The sequence below is a fragment of the Electrophorus electricus genome, chromosome 17 (assembly GCF_041902795.1).
Source record: "Electrophorus electricus isolate QZ-2024a chromosome 17, ASM4190279v1, whole genome shotgun sequence".
Lineage (NCBI taxonomy): Eukaryota > Metazoa > Chordata > Actinopteri > Gymnotiformes > Gymnotidae > Electrophorus > Electrophorus electricus.
The window spans coordinates 9,616,186-9,635,028 of record NC_137513.1 but is presented as its reverse complement, the minus strand read 5'-3'; the positions used below and the strand labels follow the sequence as shown (position 1 = coordinate 9,635,028).

Genomic DNA, 18,843 nt, shown 5'->3' with positions numbered 1-18,843 from the left:
TCCGCGAGAGCCTCAACTAATCTCTGGTCCCCGTGTTCGACGCCTCTGCTGCAAGCACTTGTCAATATGCAAGACCAGATTGAGCAGGTTGCTGAGAGAGGCGGGAGTATCACAATGGAGCATTTTGTCTTTAAGGTCCTCGCTGAGGCCCTGGTGGAAAGCAGCCATCAGGTCAGCTAGGTGATGATACCAATGGCCTACTGGGTGAGGAACCACACACTAACAATGGTGGGCCCGTGTGCAGAACAGCTTGGATCAAGTAAAGCAAAAGGAAAAACTAAACACCGCACCGAGCGTGGAAAAAGGGAGAACAAAGGATGCCACGGGAAGAAATGGCAACCCCAATGCACTGGGGAAAACTCAGAACTATAACTTCCCAAACAAAACCAGAAAGCGGGGAGGAACTTGAACAGCGAAGGGAATTTTCAGGAGCGAGACAAACTCGAGAGGGGAAAACTGGAGAAGGGAGGGGACGTGTAAAAACACAGACACCCTGGCAGACAAGAAAAGAGGCATAGCACGAGGGTTCACAGACCTCGATACCCAGAGTTAGCGGCTAGTAGCTTGGCTCAAAACTTTAGCAAAGACCCAGCACTGAATGACTGGGTCACTGGGCTTATATAAGATCTAGCCCAGCTGTTGGGTGTTAAGGCTAATTGGTGGTGTTCCTGACTCGAGGCCTCCCTCTGGTGGCCGGAGGGGACCTCGGCCTGGCATCAACCCTTACACAAACAACCATATGAGGAGTGTTCTGGAAGCTTGATTAGATCTACAGCTCATTGTGATGTAACGATCTGTTACTCAAAGCTTTAAAGGCATGCCACAACATGAAATAACCTACACTATCACATACTACAGGTCTAAAGATATGGTGCCATTTACAAGAATTAGCAAAAAAGACTTTTTTGCGCATAAGATTTCCAAAACGTACTGGATTCCACCACGAACACATCTTGCCATGCTATATTTCAATAGCGCAAACATGTATGATTAGAACTGAAGTGGCCTATGAAAGTACAGTAGGTGGAACAGCATTAATCTATAAGTATATACACACAAAAGTAATATATATAAGTAATACACACAAAAATGAATGCACAGATGATACTAATATATATATACACACACACACTTTGTGCAAAGTGCTTCAGTTTCAGTACTTTGGTACTAGAAGATAGATGTTCCTTCGGTTTAGCTGCCACAGCACACTGAGCAGTTTGCCAAAAAAGGGAAGATTAGAAATAGATCTTTAGTTCTTAAAGTCCTCAGGGTCAAGCTCTGTTTTTTTTAAGAACAAGAGCAATTGAAACTAACTTCAGGGTTATAGGAACAGAGCCAGAACTAAAAGAAGCATTGAGAATCTTGGTTACAAGTGGGCCAAAGGAGAGAAGCCAGGCATTAGTAAGTGGAGTGAGCGTGGGATCCAGATGACACAGTAGCTCGGGCTGCCTTAACAAGCCTAGTGACAAGACTTTCGTCCACAGGGGCAAAAGTAGAAAAACAGCTAACAGCAGGAGGTAAAGGCAAGGTATAAACAGCTATTTGACCGAGATTGCTCAAGCTGTAAACAGATATTTATTTTCTATAAAAAAAAAATGTGAAGAGCAGAATTCTGTTGACGATGTTAAAGGAAAACTTAGCAGGCTCCAGCAGCTTATTGACAACAGTGATGAGAGCTCTAGCCTTTACTTAGCATACACTGATTATAGAAGCATGTCCCGTAACTCAGGACATGATCTTCATAAGCAAGTACATGTACACTGTCAGCCCTACCAAGGTGCTCTATCTGACACTCAGCAGCGATCATACGGTACAGCTCAGGAGTAAAGTAAGGGGCCGAATGATGCGACGTCACATTCTGAGAAGTGTGTGAATGTCTCAGTTGCTCAAAACAAATGTCGTCATAATGAGAGACCAGGGCCAGGGAGGTATGCAACGTCCTCAGAAGTACCAAAACAAAAGAAACTAAATGTGTGTGACCACAGACCCTAGCATATGACACACAGCATACACACCTCTGAAAATGGACAGCCTAAAGAAACACCAGGAAAAGCAAAGATTTTCTGATACCTTCTTGTGTCTAATGTCAGTGTTGTATTCTTGTACAATAAGAGACCATTTCATCAACCTTTGGTTGTGGTTGTACATTGCAGAAATGAAAACTAAGAGGTTATGGTCTGTATGCACCATCACAGGACCAATCTGTACCTCAATAAACCCTAGTAAAAGTAATAAAGTTGGGCTTCCTGTTTGACTGTGGAGTACTTTCTCTGATATTTCTTGAACTTGCAGGAAAAGTAGAATCCCGGGTGGTCTATTCCGGAGATATCTTCCCGCAGAAAAACAGCACCAGCTTCTACCACACTCGCATCTACTTCCAGTACAAACATCAGGCACAGCAAACACGGCGAATGCACATAGGAGTGCCTTCACATTGTTGAATACTTTAGTCAGACTAAGAAGGGAGGTCAGTGGTGCAACCACAGATGATTTTTATATTTTACAAAAGCCAAGGTAGAAACCAGCTATACCCAAAACCTTCCGCAACTCACGCTAAGTTGAGGGTGCTGGAAACTGTAATGGCAGTAACTTTAGCGGCCAACCAGACATACCTGCCCATGTCCCACCTGCTTGCTGAGGGATGACAGTAGCCTCGGAAAACTCACATTTCGCCAAGTTTAGTGTCAGGGATGCTCATTTCAACCTATTGAGAACAGCTCTTTATCCCTCCAACTGAGACAGCCACTCTTTTGTATACACAGTTAAGTCATTAAAACAAGCTGAGCAATTTGGAACGACTCACAAAACAAAGTTTACAAGTGTCTGGAAGGTAGCCTGAGCATATTTGAGACTGAAAGTCATTACTGTGTACTGAAGGAATGTATCGGGTGTAACAAAAGCTGATATATTAGAGGCCCTAAAGCTGTTGTCACTTAGCCATATCCTGTAAGGCATATGAATTAGGAATGATGACAGCATTCACCGGTCTATCTGTGCCAACAGGATTCAGCACAATTTGTTATTGTCAAACCATTATCCAGCAAATACTCCATTTCTCAACTCATAGCATTTCTTTTTATCGCAATCACCTAATAACCATGTTGCCTGACAGGATGGGATGTAGTGACCTTAATGTCATGCAGTAGAATAGTAGTTTGTGAAGGAACATCTTGGAAAATCGAAGGGAACGCATTCATTAAATTTGTGATATCTTTCTGATGGCCAGGTAAGTGCTTCAATATCTGCGGCAAATCTCGGAGCATCTCCAAATTTGGCAATCTATGCAATGTTTCTGGTTCGTTTCTCACAACCAGACCATCATGAGTGTCATAAACCTAGTCCTTACACACAGTCAGTATCTCAGCAGGCTTCAGTTCTCCCTCAGGGCACTGCTCAGAGACTACAGGGACCTTGTCCACGTCTTTGGAATGATAAGCCTGTCGTACTGACATCACACACAAGTCTTCTATTTATGATCGGGAGCACAGGTAATGTAATCGGTATCAGCTTTTCTCTTGTGGTTTAAGGGCCAGAGAATCTTTGACAGGTGAGGGTTCAGGAATAGGCAAAAGTACCAAAGATAATTTTCATACATTATTTGGGTGCAATAAAAGCTTCAGGAACTATTGTATAAGCTTTGTGAAACCGGACAGAAGTTGCTCACACAATCGATGTTCCGCTTACCGTCACTACAAACATTTCCTTAAGTCATCTTAAGGCACCATGTACAGAGTGGGCAAACACTAACTGAGCTGGGCTAAAACATAAAGGCGTCCCACACAGCTTCCCATACAGCAAATAGCACAATGGACACACCCTCATACCAATCTGTAACAGTGTCTAAGCAGTATTTTCGAAGCATAGACTTCAGCGCTCCTTGGGACTCAGGGTGATGAGGACAACAGCGAAAGAGATAAAGCCTCTATAAAGTAAACAAAATTTCATCATGAATAGGCACAGACTTGTAGATGGAGTGGTATAAAACAGCCAGCCCCCACCTCCAAGGTGTGCTAACAAACTGGCACCCAGGAAGCACGGCTTGGTTTAACGTAAAGCAGTGAAAGTTGCCAAGATTCAAAGTCCAGATTATGCTCCATTGCTACATGAATGATAAGCGATGCCTTATTGTTAAAAGAACGGGTGTTTGGGAAGATTTAGTGCTCATAGACAAAGACTTTTGCATAGGCTGACACAGGTAAACTGAGGTAAACTATAGTCCACGCCGCGAATCCCGAACAGCGACGGTCTGATCCCCAGATGCATAGAATGCTCCCAGTTGCAGCCGTGCGGCTATTACGTTCAGTATGTGTGCCATGATGCAAAGGATGTGAATGAAGAGCTATTCCCAGCGTAGTGCGCCTACTGTACACGCCAGGAGGAAGCCAGGGCCTACAGTTCAGCGGTAAACATCACCAAGAGAATAGGGAGGCCAAGGGACCCACCAAGGAGCTGCAAGTGTAGCCCTGCTCTAGTCTGCCTTCCCCAATGTTCCCAAGGATGCCTAGGAAGTCAAAGAACAACTTTATGAAGTTTATTTTGACGTTCCCATTTATGAGCACAGCTGAGTTGGTAATGATGTTAGCCTGCATACCCACAAAATCGCAGCTACCAACAAACGTCTGGAAAAGCCGGTCTGCCCAACACAAAATCAGGAGCTATAAAACATAAAGGCTGCGACTCGCCTGTAGCCAGGCAGCGCCAGAGCGGCACAAGGGAGTGAAATCTGGTGTTAGGATGGTAAATGAGCTCATCACTTGTAAAGGAGGGATCAAGTATATCTGGCAGATAAAAAACAGGATTTGGTCTTTGGTAGAAAAAGAGAGAGTGTATTGAAAGGAGGAAGGGACTGAGAAGAAAGGAACTACTCATAAACCACAGCACTCCACCTCACATGAGGCGTGGCAGCATGTGCGCTGATGTCTGCCAGCATGAGCGCAGAAGGCTACCAGTGGAACTGGTCTACTGGTTTTCACTGATGCCAGCGCTCTCACCAGCAGAAATGGTATAGATTCTGTAGGAGGGTAGGCACATAAGAATCTGCTTGGATCCAAAAAAAATAGCCTCAAACCCTGTAGCAAGACAACAGCCTGGAACTATTACTCAACAAGTACTGAAGCAAATTTACTACTAAAGCAACTGTGGTTTTGGACCAGAATGTAGAGTATAATGTACACAGCAAATGCATGCAGGTAGTTGGAAACGTGACAATGAATAGAGTTCGCTATACATTTTTTAAAATCCATGTTTCTTTCTCATGACACCTTTCTGTAGATCCTGTGAACTGACTGCTTTTCTGAGTCAGTGTCCTTCCTCTTCTTACAGGAAATGAGGTTGTTTGGGAACTTAAAAAGAAACACATTCAACCGGTCCCCAGTACAGTTGGGACATAATGCTACTACTGTGTCATGGCTGTAATCATATCTGTAATATGCGTCTTCCTGTCATACCTCATAATCCGGAAAGGATTCATACTGGACCGCGGATACCATTTCTGAAGGGAATAAAAAGTCTGCTTCTCAGAGGACAGAAAATATGCAATCTATGCCGACTATGGCTATGCGAAGCAAAAACGTTTTTGTAAAATCACCATTGACAAACATGCTTCCTGTGACATTTTAAAAACAGCCTGTACAATGTCCCCTTTCAATGTATGAACAGATATGATGCAATATACTGGGTCAATGTAGGACCTTGGCCTAGCAGGTGTTTTACATCTTTCTGAGACAAAAACACACACTCTCTCTCTTACACGCACATAGACACACAGGCGCACACTGCTCTGGGTATATCCACAGAGGCCCTACAGGTCTCACTGGCCACTGTGCCATTCTCTCATCATCCAGTTATGCTCTTTCGCTCTCTCACTCTCCCCCTCACTCATTAAAACAAGGTTCCTCATTCTTAAACATTCAGGAACTACATCTGTACAAATGCAAACAGAAAACCTCTGTGTGCTGTGTGAGAAAGAGGGAGAGAAACTATTTCTATTTCCCTAACCTGTGCTAGTTGGAAGGATGTGTTACAGCAAGCAAGCCTCATCCATATGTAATGACAGATTGAGGCAGCAGGTGTTGTCTGAACAGCAGGGAACTCCAGATCGAACTGCACTGATATCAGTATTTCTCTGCCAGAGCAGGGCCACTGATACTGCATGGCTTGAGTTGTCCAGCTAGTAGGGAGATCTCACTTAGCAAACATCATCAGTTAATGATTAAGCCCTTTCAGATTGAGGCGTCTTGCAAAAAGACAAGGCTAAATTAAGCAGAAGTAGCCTGGATGACTAGAACTGCAGAGAAGATAAAAGAGTACACACACACACACACACAAACAAAACTTAATGCCTACATGAAATGCATGCATGCACACAAACAGACCTGTTGTGAGTTCTATACACAAATATGCACTCATTGGATATCTCAGGCAGTCAAGAAAGTCCTTCAACTCCAAATGTGTGCAGGATGACACTTCACTGCACTCCAGTGAATAAGGAAACCAGACATTTCTAAATATAGCACCGCAAAAAACTATTACTCGAAACCTTCACTCTCTAACACAAACACGTGCACACACACTTATTCTTAAAACCAACCAAGACTGCTCAAACAAACAGTGGTAAAAATGAGTATTGTACATATTAAAAAAAAAAAACAACCTAAACATATGTCTAAATCTAACCTGATTTAGTGGTATTCAACCTCAGACCTCAAATTAAAATCTAGAAATGCATTTGTATCACTGCTAGCCAATAAACATGGATTTTCAGATAACTGCCCTCAGGGTCCAGATAATACAGCTGCCTTTCATGTAAGAATTAACCGTAGAAGCAAAGGGCCCAATCAGGTCCATTAAGTGCCCAACTGATCACCAGTGAATGCAAAACCTGGACCGGATTTGGATTTGAGGTGTGTACTAGAAGACCTCAGAGAAGCCCTGATAACCTCTAGCCAGCATATGGGGTTGCACGTCCAATGAAAATAAGCCAGTGAACATCCTCATACTCAGGGGAAGTTGAGCTGGCTTGTTTTGGAAGAGTTTTGGGGCCAAACCGAACACAAAATGCTGCCACACACACTTAAAACAATTCCAGGATGTTCATGATTTAAAAAAAAAAAAAAAAAACTCATGAAAAAAAAATCTGTTTCCAATTTGCACAATGGCCACAAGAGTGAGTGACTGAGTGTGTGTACATTTGTTTTTAAAACTGAAAGCTGGCAATATTCTGAACAGAGATCTCTTTCTCCCCTTTGAGCTGGTATACATATCAGTAGGTCCATGCAGTCAGGCAGCATCCACCCATTAATGTCACCTTCCACAGAAGTTCTGCCTGTTGGTTTGTTCATTTTTTCATTCTCGTTCTTTCTTTCTTTCTCTCTCTCTCTCTCTCACACACACACACACACACACACACACACACACACACACACGTGTCAGTCACTAAGACTATGTTCTGGGATCTGCTTTGGAATCACAGGACATCAAATCAGATATGCATGATTTATTGCTTAATCATTGTTATGACCATACACATCATTGAAGACTACAATATGCAAGACACACATTAACAGATATTTTTAAAATACAGGGTACTGTGAGCATCTTGACCAATATCAGACATTCCAAATGAATCACACATTTTGATGAATCACAGCATTAACATGAGCCAAGAAACATAACTGTCTGCTCACTTTGTTTTACTCTAGTTCATATTGCAGTCATAACATGTAGCAACATATTTGCAGTGAAGGATTTTGGGGAAATTTGGTGGGAAATTTAGTGGGAAATAGGGATTTGACTTATGGGAAAGTCACATTTCATAGAAAAATAAAATAAAATAAGCAGGAAAAACAAAACACCAAACATCAATCAATCAATCAATCAATCTCAATGCTGCTCTAGTTTTTACTGTTACAGAAAGCGCACCAAGAATCCTGCTGATGCTTCGCTGAGCAGACATTTTAGAATTTGTCTGGCTCTCATCTCCTCTGCTCTTAACGCACAGAAATTAAGGGGGTTTCAGGTTAGTTAGCAAAAAAGTCGTATCTGCTTGCATATCTGCTCTACATGATGATAAAGAGAGACACACTGTGAGAGGGAATGTGAGCGAGAGAGCTAGAGTCACTCGTCCATAATCAGGGCTCTGTTCCGCTTTGCACAGTGCTTCTTTCTGTGTCGCAGAAACACCGATACGGTCTCTCTCTCATCTTTTCCTCTACTCATCCCTCCTTTCATCCCCCATTTCCTACAATAGACAACCATGCTCCATACAGCACGTGTGTGCGCGCGCGCGCACGTGATGGAAAACAATACTATTTCCATAAGGGTTACATGTTAGCTCTCTTCTTTTATAGTGTAGTCTGCTGTTTGGAGGCTTTGGGTTTATGCATCAAGTTGTGTGTAACTGAATAAATAGTGTGTTAAACGTGTAACATACAATCACTCCAGTAGAACGTTTACACGTCTATTACTCACACAAGTATTGCCAGTTAAACACATACATTTCTACATATAGTTGACAAGTATAACTAGTTAAGTACATACACTTCTACAGAGAGGTGGGTAGTAACCTGCTACATTTACTCCATTAAATTTACTTAAATAACTTTTTGAACACACTGTACTTTTAAGGGTTGTACTTTATAGAGGGTACTTTATACTCTTACTCGAGTACGTTATGAGGTCAAAAATGTACTTTTACTCTGTTGCTCCCTTTTTAATACCTGCCCCCCCCCCCACACACACACACAATTACATACTACTATTCTTCTTGTAAACTTTAAAGACCAGCAACACACATGCACACGCATGAACACGCACGCGCACACACACGCATGAACACAGGCATGTGCACACGCATGCACGCACGCACAGAAAAAGTAATTACTAAAATACCAAGGGGTGCAGTCAACTTTAGCTGTTTATTTAAGAGCTCATATGACACAGGTAAATGTTTCCTTAAATGTCGTCACGCACACTCTCACAACCTTTCCTTTTAAAACAACACACTGACATTAGAGTTGTTATTTCCTATTTGTTCCGGGTGTAGACGATGACTAGGAAAGTCCCATTAGTGGTAAATCAAACAAATGCCAGCTTCAAGTCAAACTATACAGTTATCCCCAAACCGGTCAGACAAGTGTGTGTGCACGTTCTTCGGCAATACACAAAAGTTAGTTCGAAACCAAATGACAAGTAGATATTGGCAAGCTTCCTGTTTCTTTTTGCTTGGTTGGTTTGCATGGACATCATTAAACTGAAGTTCTTGATTTTGCCCACAGCATTCAGTATTTCCTGAAAAAGATGGTGAGGCTCCTTGTGAAGACATTCAGACCAAGCATGCATTCTTCACCTCATCTACCTCAAACAACATGCTGTTTGTGTTTGTAGTGGTGCGGCTGAAGAATGTTCATTAATGCACAGAAAGAAATTCCATTATTTGTCCATTATTTGTCCAATTACGTTATGAATGTGATAGTGAACATTGAAGGAAAAAAAAAAAAAAGTGTGGTAAGGAACAAAGCAAAGCACCAAGTTAATGCCAAATGCAGTTTCTGACAAATTCATCACAGAACTCTACTGACTTGATAGATTTACTCTTTTCTACAATTACATTTGTGGCATTTAGCTGACTTACAATTATGACTGAGTACAACTTGAGCAATTGAGGGTTAAGGGCCTTGCTCAGGGGCCCTACAGTGACAAGTTAGCAGTGGTGGGGCTTGAACCAGCAACCTTCCGATTACAAGTCAAGTACCACTGAGCTACCACCACCCTAACCAGAGCTACTAAATGAGCTTTTTTTCCCTTCAGCACTTGCACTCAAAAACAAAACCTACACTTCAGCTTTCAGCCTCACAAAATGGTGTGCGTGTGTGCACGGGCACACAGGTTAGGTTTGTTCTTATTGTTCTAACTCATTGGTCACTGAAAAGCTTAAAGGTTTTACAAAGTAAAACAACCATCTGTGCAAACTACCGCAACAGCGGTAATTTGAGATATAAATATATTACTACTATACTTAGGGCAGCAATATCGTTTTGTTGTCTATAAAATGAAATAAGCTTTGCTTACAAACTTCATTTATAAAGGAGCCACAGTTCTTATAAGTTGCAGGTCTTGCTTGAAATGTTACCAGAATTAGAGCAGCAGGTGACCACCATGTTAGCTGATGATTGTGAGTACACACAACCAGAGTGGTGGGCAGCCTCTTCAGCTGCGGTAGCCAGTAAACAGGTGGGGGTGGGGTGCCTTGCTCAAGAGCCCTTCAGCCTTGAATACTGAGGAGAAAGTGCTGTCCCTTCACTCCCCCCGACCTCAATCTTGCTGCTGGTCTGGAGGATAGAACCGGTGACCTTTTGGTCACAAGGCTGTTTCTCTAACACACAGACATGCACAGCATTCAACAGATGGCATGCGTTTTCCCCAAAGCCACTGGTTATTAGAGAGAAGCGAAACTCCCACTACATATAAGAGTTCATACATCACTCAAACACCATGCAAACTTAAGCACACACACACACACACACACACACACACAGTTTCACCATCTTCCCATTCATCCCATCCCCATTTGGACTAGTGACTCAGTAACAGATTTGCACAGGCCACACATACATCTACGTGCACGGACACACGTGTGCAGACACAGGAGAGAGAAAAGGAAAGGATCTCCGATATAAAAACTTTTATACTCTGTAAGAAACAGAAAAAAAATCTTTACTATGCACAAGAACAAATAGTTTCCATTACGCTGCATCTCTTGGCATGTAGAGTGAACGATGGAAAAGGGAAAAAAAAAGGTCCACCATTATTCTGGATTTGAGTGCTTCTTCTCTTAACGTGCTTTAGATCAGAGACAGAAAGAGAGAGAATAGCAAGGTAAGCGGTTGAGCTCACTATGTTGAATTCAAACTTTCGGTGTATAGGCCAGACTAACAAGTGCATTTTCTTTGTGAATTAAAAAAAAAAAAAAAAATCACCTGCAGACCTGGCGTTCCTAATTTACTCAGGAACACTACTGCAGAGTTTGGGATCTGTAGAAGGAGAATACATGCCATCTACTGAGTTGTAATGTGGAGAGGATGGGCTCTGGTGCTTCCGGAGTTCAGCAAGACATGCCAGAGCTGAGAAATAAAGTGTGCACGTAAGCAAGACTATCTGGTAAATGCGAAACTTCACGCGAAGATGGTGTAAACCAATAAGACCAAGGCAGAGAGCACATGTGCTGAATTTCTTTTCCTGGTTAACACCTGGTTTTCCTGGGCTGCTTGACTGTGAACTAAATGAAGCTTACTTAAACAGGCCGCCGTTTCCTGTTTCGTGTGTATTTTTGCATGCTGGTTCCAAATGTGCTTCCAGAATTGCTCCATCACTCACAGCTTTGTTTGTTCCAGTACACTTGATGCATGTCACTATGTATAATATGGAAAAGCAGGACCAAGGATAGTGGATCCCCTCTATGGCAGACTACTGCTAGCTACTGAAGGGGGATGTTCCTGAAGCTACATATAGGCAAAAATCATACACCTGTTTAGAAGTATGTTTGTACATATTTTAAGTGTAATAACAGCCTTATGTATGAAAAAGTAATATATACTAATAATAAAATTTAATTACTGTCTAAAAACAGATTTAAACTCAGTGTAAACTATGAAAGGTCCACGCATGCCTCACTTTGGATATGTTTCTTACATGATAATATGTAGGCCTCATAATAAATAATTAGTTTCTTATATGGGACTGGAATTATTAACAAGCATCAAGGGTTACACCAGGGTCTTTAACTGTAACATTCAGTTGCAAAGAAAACCATCAAGTTACATTCAATTTGGCAATCTTACTTCAAGCAGGCCAAGTACACGTCATCAGTACTTCTGTTTAATAGTTTAGAAAAAGTTTTTGGCCATCCAAACTTATGTCTAACACAGTCTCTTATTTTGCTCAGATGTGTTACTGAGTCTAGCCAAACTGATAAGCATATCACAAGTGTAAAAATGAAACCCAGAATCATGGCTGCAAATGTCCATTGAGCTGTATATAAAGGGAAAACAATAACAGACCTAAAATATGAACTTGCGGGACAACATATTGTACTTTGAAGGCTCTGAAAAATCCCTATTCACAGACCGGTAGCAATCCATCAATTACCTTAACCAGTACCTCTCTGTTTAAACTGAATCTGAGTTTTGAGCCTGTTGATTAAAGTATCATGTATAATAGAGGCCAAGGCTGCACTTAAATCCAACAGTACCTAAAAAGAAACATATCCACATTATATCCACTTTTTTATCCCCATCAATTTTACATGGATGGTTTTAAACATATGGCTCATTTCTACAACCTCTGTCAGGCACATCCATGGGGCTAGTATGAAGTTCCTATTTTCAAGTGTCAATAAATGTGCCAAGTCATGACTTGAAGTGAAAAGTGAAGTGACAAGTTCCTGTCTGTGTGTGAGGTCAGGTCTCACGTTTCAAGTTTATTTGGTTCTCTGTCCTCTTTATCCGCTTACCCTACAATGATGAGGCATGCACAAGAATTGGGGATGTACGTACTTCCAATTAAAGTAGCCATTAAAGCCCCTGGGTACCTAAATAACCTTAAACTTATAGTCTACGGTGATTATTCTCAACATCAGTGTCAGTAGGGTCATTCATGTGGGGCTGAACGGTGCTAATTTTCTCAGTTTGCATCATTGTGTGCGGTTCTGCTCGACCCGTGCAGTAGACATGGATCCTCAGACAAAGGAATGTTAATCATACATCTCATCATCAGATTTATTTGGTTTTGCTGGTTTTACTATATTTCTGTAAAACTTGTTCAATGTTTAATATGATAAATTTGTTACCATAAAAAAGAAATAATCTAAAAATATCTAAATATGATCAACTTAATACATATTATACATTTCAATAACAACAACATCCATTCCTCCACCCCCAAACACTAACAAACATGAACCTAATGTCCAAAGTTTTTACCATCAAAAACCAAGCTCGGCCTAGTGAGCTCTTGTTGCCTCTGATTTTCAGAAAAAAAACCAAAGTCACTGTTAGGAAAACTGTCAGAGGTACAAACACTGGTCTGAGAAAAGGGAACAAACTCTAGTTTGTACAAAGGAGACCCATTTGAAATTTGCATGAAATAACCCAGCAAAAAGGTACATCGAAACATTATGTATCTGAACAAAATGGTCTCACGTATATCATGCGATAGAGCCCCCACAGGAAGCGAATCAGGGTTAAGGAAGCGAATCAGACCCTTGCACAATGGTACAACGGTAGTGGAGCCCTAATCTTGAGTGAAGGGTTTCTATCTCCATTAATTATAATGTAATAAAGCATAGGCTGTTTATTAGCTGAGCCACTCAAGGAGGATAGGTTCCTTCTACAGTCTTGGTCCTCCCATGTTTTTTTCCTTGCTACTTTCATCACTGGCTCGCTCATTAGGGACCTGAACCCATACAGGTGTAAAACTGCTTTGTGACAACTTGTGTTGTAAAAAGCGCTACACAAATAAATTTGACTCACTCAGACAGAGGGTCCAGATGTTGAACTATGATGTGCAGCTCATGCTGTCTCAAGATCTCTGGTACAACAGTGAGAGTGTAAGCCAGACAGATCGCCATCAGTTCAGTGATGTGTCTACAGAGAATCATTTCCTTCAAGGCCAATAGTTGCTTTTCACAGTTCACTTTTCTTTTAACTTCCTTCATCATACCCGATTCTGACTTTCAAATGTAGAAACTACAAAGTATACACTATATAGATAATTCACTACAGGAATAAACACACCCTAGGACTATTACGTTAGTATGGGTATTAAAATAAGGGCTATTAGCATTACAATCCGAAGCCACCAAACTGCTGCTGCTCACGTATTCCCTCGCTCTCCCTCTTTCACCCTCACACACACACGCACCTGGTCTACCTGTTAAGAGATGAGTGACAGAAAAAGTGTTACATCTTTCCACTTTTCTTGACCGTTTCTACACAACAAACCCGAAAGCTCACGGCATTAGCCTCTTTAAATATCCCCGACCAACCCACAATCCAAACAAACAAGTGCATTTTAGAAGAAAGGACGAAGGCGAATTCTCACCACCTCTTTCCGCAACTCGCTCAGGCTACAGCAAGCCAAATAACTGGAGAACAGACAGGCATATGACTCTAAATTCGCCCGAAGTCAACAGAGTTCCTCTATTATTAAACAGTGCCTCTTTTATTTCTTCCGTGAGCATTTTTAGTTCAGACACGATACAACATTCTCTCCGCTGTAGCAGAATGAGCCAACGTTCCCACCAAAGCTGAAGCGGAGGGGAGTTACTTCGAACCTCCAGCCCGGACCGAATGGAGGGGATGCGGCAAGCACGTTTGCCACTTTTGTTTGATTCGGTTTGGGTTTGTTTGATGGAGCCCAAACAACAACCTCCGATCCTGCAGAAACTATGTGGCTTAAACCTCGTCACTGACGGTCCATTGCCACATTGCCAAGCTAGTTTTAAAACACACATCAACAATTTCACCTGAGGAACCCTTTGATGGGCTATGAAATGAATGGTGGGACAAACTCGCAATAAAGTTAATAAACACGCTCATTTTAAAACGAACTAGAACAGGATACTTACGCATTTGTGACTTGTATAGGAGGGTCCCTAAATCCAGTGAATTACCAGAGGCAAACACCACACTCTCCAAAATAAAACAGTCCCTTTTCTGGTTCCTAATAAAACACTGAACCAACTTAAGCCTTTTCTCACGTCGCTTACTCGCTCGAATTATCTTCAATTTTTCTTTTCCTTCTGTATTTGTAACTGTTGTTCTGGATGCTTTTCTAACGTGTTGCTGGTAATCTTATTCACCTCGCAAGCCTGTTACCAGCAAAGCACAAATCCCCGAGAAAAAAAAAAACTTCCGCAGCCTGGTCACGTGATAAGTCCCATACAAAAAGGGACAACTCGAGCTTTGTTGTTTTCTTGCATTTAAATCAGAAAACACCCTAAAGAAGTGTAATCTTGCGGGCTATTTACGTAAACAGATTTTGTTCGTTCACTGACAGCTTTCCCAACAGTGACTTGGGTGTTTCAAGATTTACTTCTGCAGACTGCCTGTTGATCGCCTATTTCAACTGGTTTAAGGTAACAAAAGTTGAACTGAAAACCCCTTTAGAATGTTAAATGTGACCCTAATTTTGACTGACTCTATTGTAATGCTTATCAACAGATGTAATTCTCAGTTTTTCAAATGTGAACTTCTACCTGTTTACAAATTTGTCCTTTTTTTTCCTTCCAGAAATGTATTTGCAGAATCTAACCATTTGAGGGCGACAACGTTTCGCGCGGCACAGAAACGACCCAAGCAACGGTGCGTCGTTGTGCATTATTTACTGTAGGCTGTATACGTTTTGCAGACTTTTTAGACTTAATAAACTGATTTTAAATGACATATTTGGTTAGTGCATTCTGGTAGTTCCTGAAATTTTGCCTTGAAGATTAAAACTCGTTCGGCTGAGGTCATATTTCCGCAATGATTTAGCATCGAATACTATAAGAAATGCTACACTGCTGCTTGGGTTAATGGGTAGTGGCCGGTGGGCACCGGAGAAGCTGTGACTCACCGGCTAGCAGCAGGCCCGAAGACGGGGGCGGTGCACAGCGTCAGTCCGGTAGTTTCGAGCTCTTCTTTACTCCCTCCCGCATCAAGTCGTGTTGCGAGGTTGTTTAAATCATTTGCTGTGTTGACTTGTGATCTAGGATGCACTGTCGTTGTGTGTGTGTGTGTGTGTGTGTGTGTGTGATCTATCTAAAGCTGAAAAGGTAAACCCAGCGGTGCCGACCTGTTAATGACTTTGGCCGTTACATTTCACCGTCTGCTGCTTGGTTATAAGTATAAAAGCCGTTGATGTAGAACGTGGAAAGCTGAACCGATATAGGCCTACATCCTCCACCAGGCTACTTCTCAAAGCCCTGCATCAAGACATGGCTTGGGTAAGAGAGCTGGTTTCAGACCTGCGGTATTGGGCTGCCTTCCCATGTTTAGACGGTTTGTCCATCTTGTCCTGTGGGTCAGCGACGCTGCATTTGATCTTATTTACCCACTCTGAAACATCTACTGCACCTCATCGGCTGGGCTAACTGTCGATGCCTTCATTTAGCGTTGTGAGCTTGTGTGTACGGTTGGCGTCTCACCATATCTGGGGGAATAAATATTGATGGGTTTTTGCTGGGATTGTAGGCCATATTTCCAAACCACTCGTTCACATGTCTGAGCGCGATGATGAGGCTGTTTTTGACTTATACCTCTGTTTGTAAATCAGGCTGTGTGTGAGAGAAGCACTTTTAAGCACGATATTGATCATAGCAATTAGGCGGTTGAATACATCACACGTGTGCTTGGTCATATTGCCAACAGCAGTGGTGAACATAATGGTTGATCGCGTATATTTAATCTTAGGAAATCGAACAAATAATGAACGCAATACCCAACACTAGCCTGAACTTTATTTATTTCTATCTGATCATAACATCATAACATAACATGGCCATGGAAATGAATACGAATTAACATCTGAGATCCTATAGTACCAGTCTGGAGAGGTGTACCGTAGGACAGGACCTTCTTGGTCAGGTCAAGATAGGTGTCTAATAGGTTTTCTCTGGACTTGACCTATGGGTTATAAATGCATGACCTAATGGGTTTTACTTACTGGAAGAACTGTCTAGTCCTGCCTTTGATCCGGGTCGTCACGGGGTAATGCCGTTATTGCGAATTTTTAGAGAGTCTCCCTTTGATCGAATGAACGCGCCGAGAGCGACGGCAGCCTGACTCGAATACGGTGCAGCTCGGCGCTTAGGTTTTTTTTGTCCGTCTTGTATTGTCTCTACCAGCAAGTCACGGTGATGTACACCGTTATACTCCCGTGGGAGTGAGTCGGCAGTAGCTGCGCTTCACCTAGATACGTCTTGATGACGACGGAGCTTAATCCGAATTGGCTGGATTCTCCGCATGTACCCACAAACTACTTAATAAGCACACAGATTATTATATATTTAGTGCGTGTAGGTATTATGCTCACTAGCGAGATATAATGTAACATTTTCCAAATAAATTTTGTATATTTCCATGTGCGGCAGGTCTCGCTGACCACAACGGCCAGGCGATGTTGTGATATGAAGGAAAGAGGAATGAGTATGATTTATTTGAATGTAATTGGCATAAGTTCCGCCTTGAATGGTTAGTGTATAATTGTAAACGTTTTTAAATTTAATTATAAATTCGGATCTTTAATAACAATAGGTCCACTGGCTGTGACTGTCACTTCTTCTGTAATCCGTTTTAAGATAAATTGCATAACTCCAACCGGTCCTGTAGGGCAAGAATGACCGGGTCAGGTAATGAACTCCTTTGCGTCCGTGTGCCATCGGCGGTTATGAAATGCGCAATAACGTAAACGAGCAACAGTCATAGCTGAGTGCATCGTGCTTCCGTGATCATGTTTTGGCATCGATGTTAACCATGAAAAAAAAGTCCCTTGCGCCCTCGCAGATTCGAAGTGGTGACCACTTCTGTAAACGTCCCGTAACGCAAATCCAAAGACCTGAGTGTTTTAGACTGAGCAGATCATTCAGCGTGAACTCCGGCAACACGCTCTTTCACGGATCTGTCGTTCACGAATCCCTTGCTCACCCCGTGTTCTGGCGACGTACCGGAATACCTACACAAGTACACGTACGAAACCCTGCCTGTTTTTAACACTGCCGAATTCTGACATTCAGGTCGTTTGCCCACATCTTCTTACGCGATGTCCATGAATCCAACGTGGATGTATTAAAGAATAATCAGGCTAAATGTTTAACTCTTATTAAGGCCTGTAAACTGGGCAGCTCCAGTTGTAGACCTTACTTTCTTGGACCCGTGCGCAGTTCTCATGACATTTAACAGTCTTCTATTAAGTACTTTAAGCAACACACTGTGGACGGCGACAAGTCACACATTATCCTGTTCTGGAGTGCGACAAGCCCTTGCTTTGTATCTACTGCATTAAAGGCCGTTCTATTCCTTCTAATCTCCTTTCGCACCCTTAGAGCCGTTCGGAGAGTTCACAGTCTTAATGCCATTCATTCCGGAGTTAACGCTTAAAAAGATTTCCTGCTACATGTTTCTATTTGGACTGCAGTGTTTCGTTATCTTCATATAACTTTTTTTATAAGACGTGTTTTACGTAATGTTTGTATTCTAATATACATTCTTGCCATATACAGTAGTGGTTTTCTGACCTTATATAACACACGGAACAAAGAATCATCCCCATTCCGCAGGGTGCTAGTAAAGCTGTCCCAAGCTGTCCCTCACAGCTGTGAGGTCTGTGAGTTCGCATCTGTGGCTATTGGGTTTACTTAGTTGAGTTCCAGAAAACACAGATGATGTCAGATTACAGACGGAGAGGTGTGTGTGTGTGTGTGTGTGTGTGTGAGCGAGAGTGTGAATAAGTGGGGTGGGAGAGTGATTGAGGCGTGCACGAGAGTGAAAGAATGGACAGAGGATTCAAAACTCTGGCCCTTGGGTTGCACAAAATACATACACTGATGTCAGAAGTGTGTGCGTGTGTGTCTGAGAGACCCAGAGAAACAGAGACAACAGCACCTGCTGAATATTCCATGAAATAGCCCTAGATCAACTCCACCTTTTCTGCTCCTGTGCTGAAAAAGATAACCACACATCTCTTCCAATGCAGGTTTCACTTAGCATGCTGCTCTAACATTAGAAAAAGGACCTCCACTCTGTAAAACTGGAGAATGTTACTTCATTCAAACACACCAAGCATCAATGCACATCTCTTCCTCTTCCA

General features: G+C 42.1%; 1 protein-coding gene across 2 annotated transcripts in view; it reads right to left on the bottom strand.

Annotated features, from left to right (window-relative positions):
• Nucleotides 1-14,826, bottom strand: part of arap1 (ArfGAP with RhoGAP domain, ankyrin repeat and PH domain 1) — a 60,162-nt gene extending 45,336 nt beyond the window's left edge. For both annotated transcript variants that reach the window (XM_035534039.2, XM_081699772.1), the window contains exon 1: nt 14,624-14,826. The gene's annotated coding sequence lies outside the window, so the exon portion shown is untranslated. The remainder of the gene's footprint in view (nt 1-14,623) is intronic.
• Between the last annotated feature and the right edge of the window lie 4,017 nt (nt 14,827-18,843).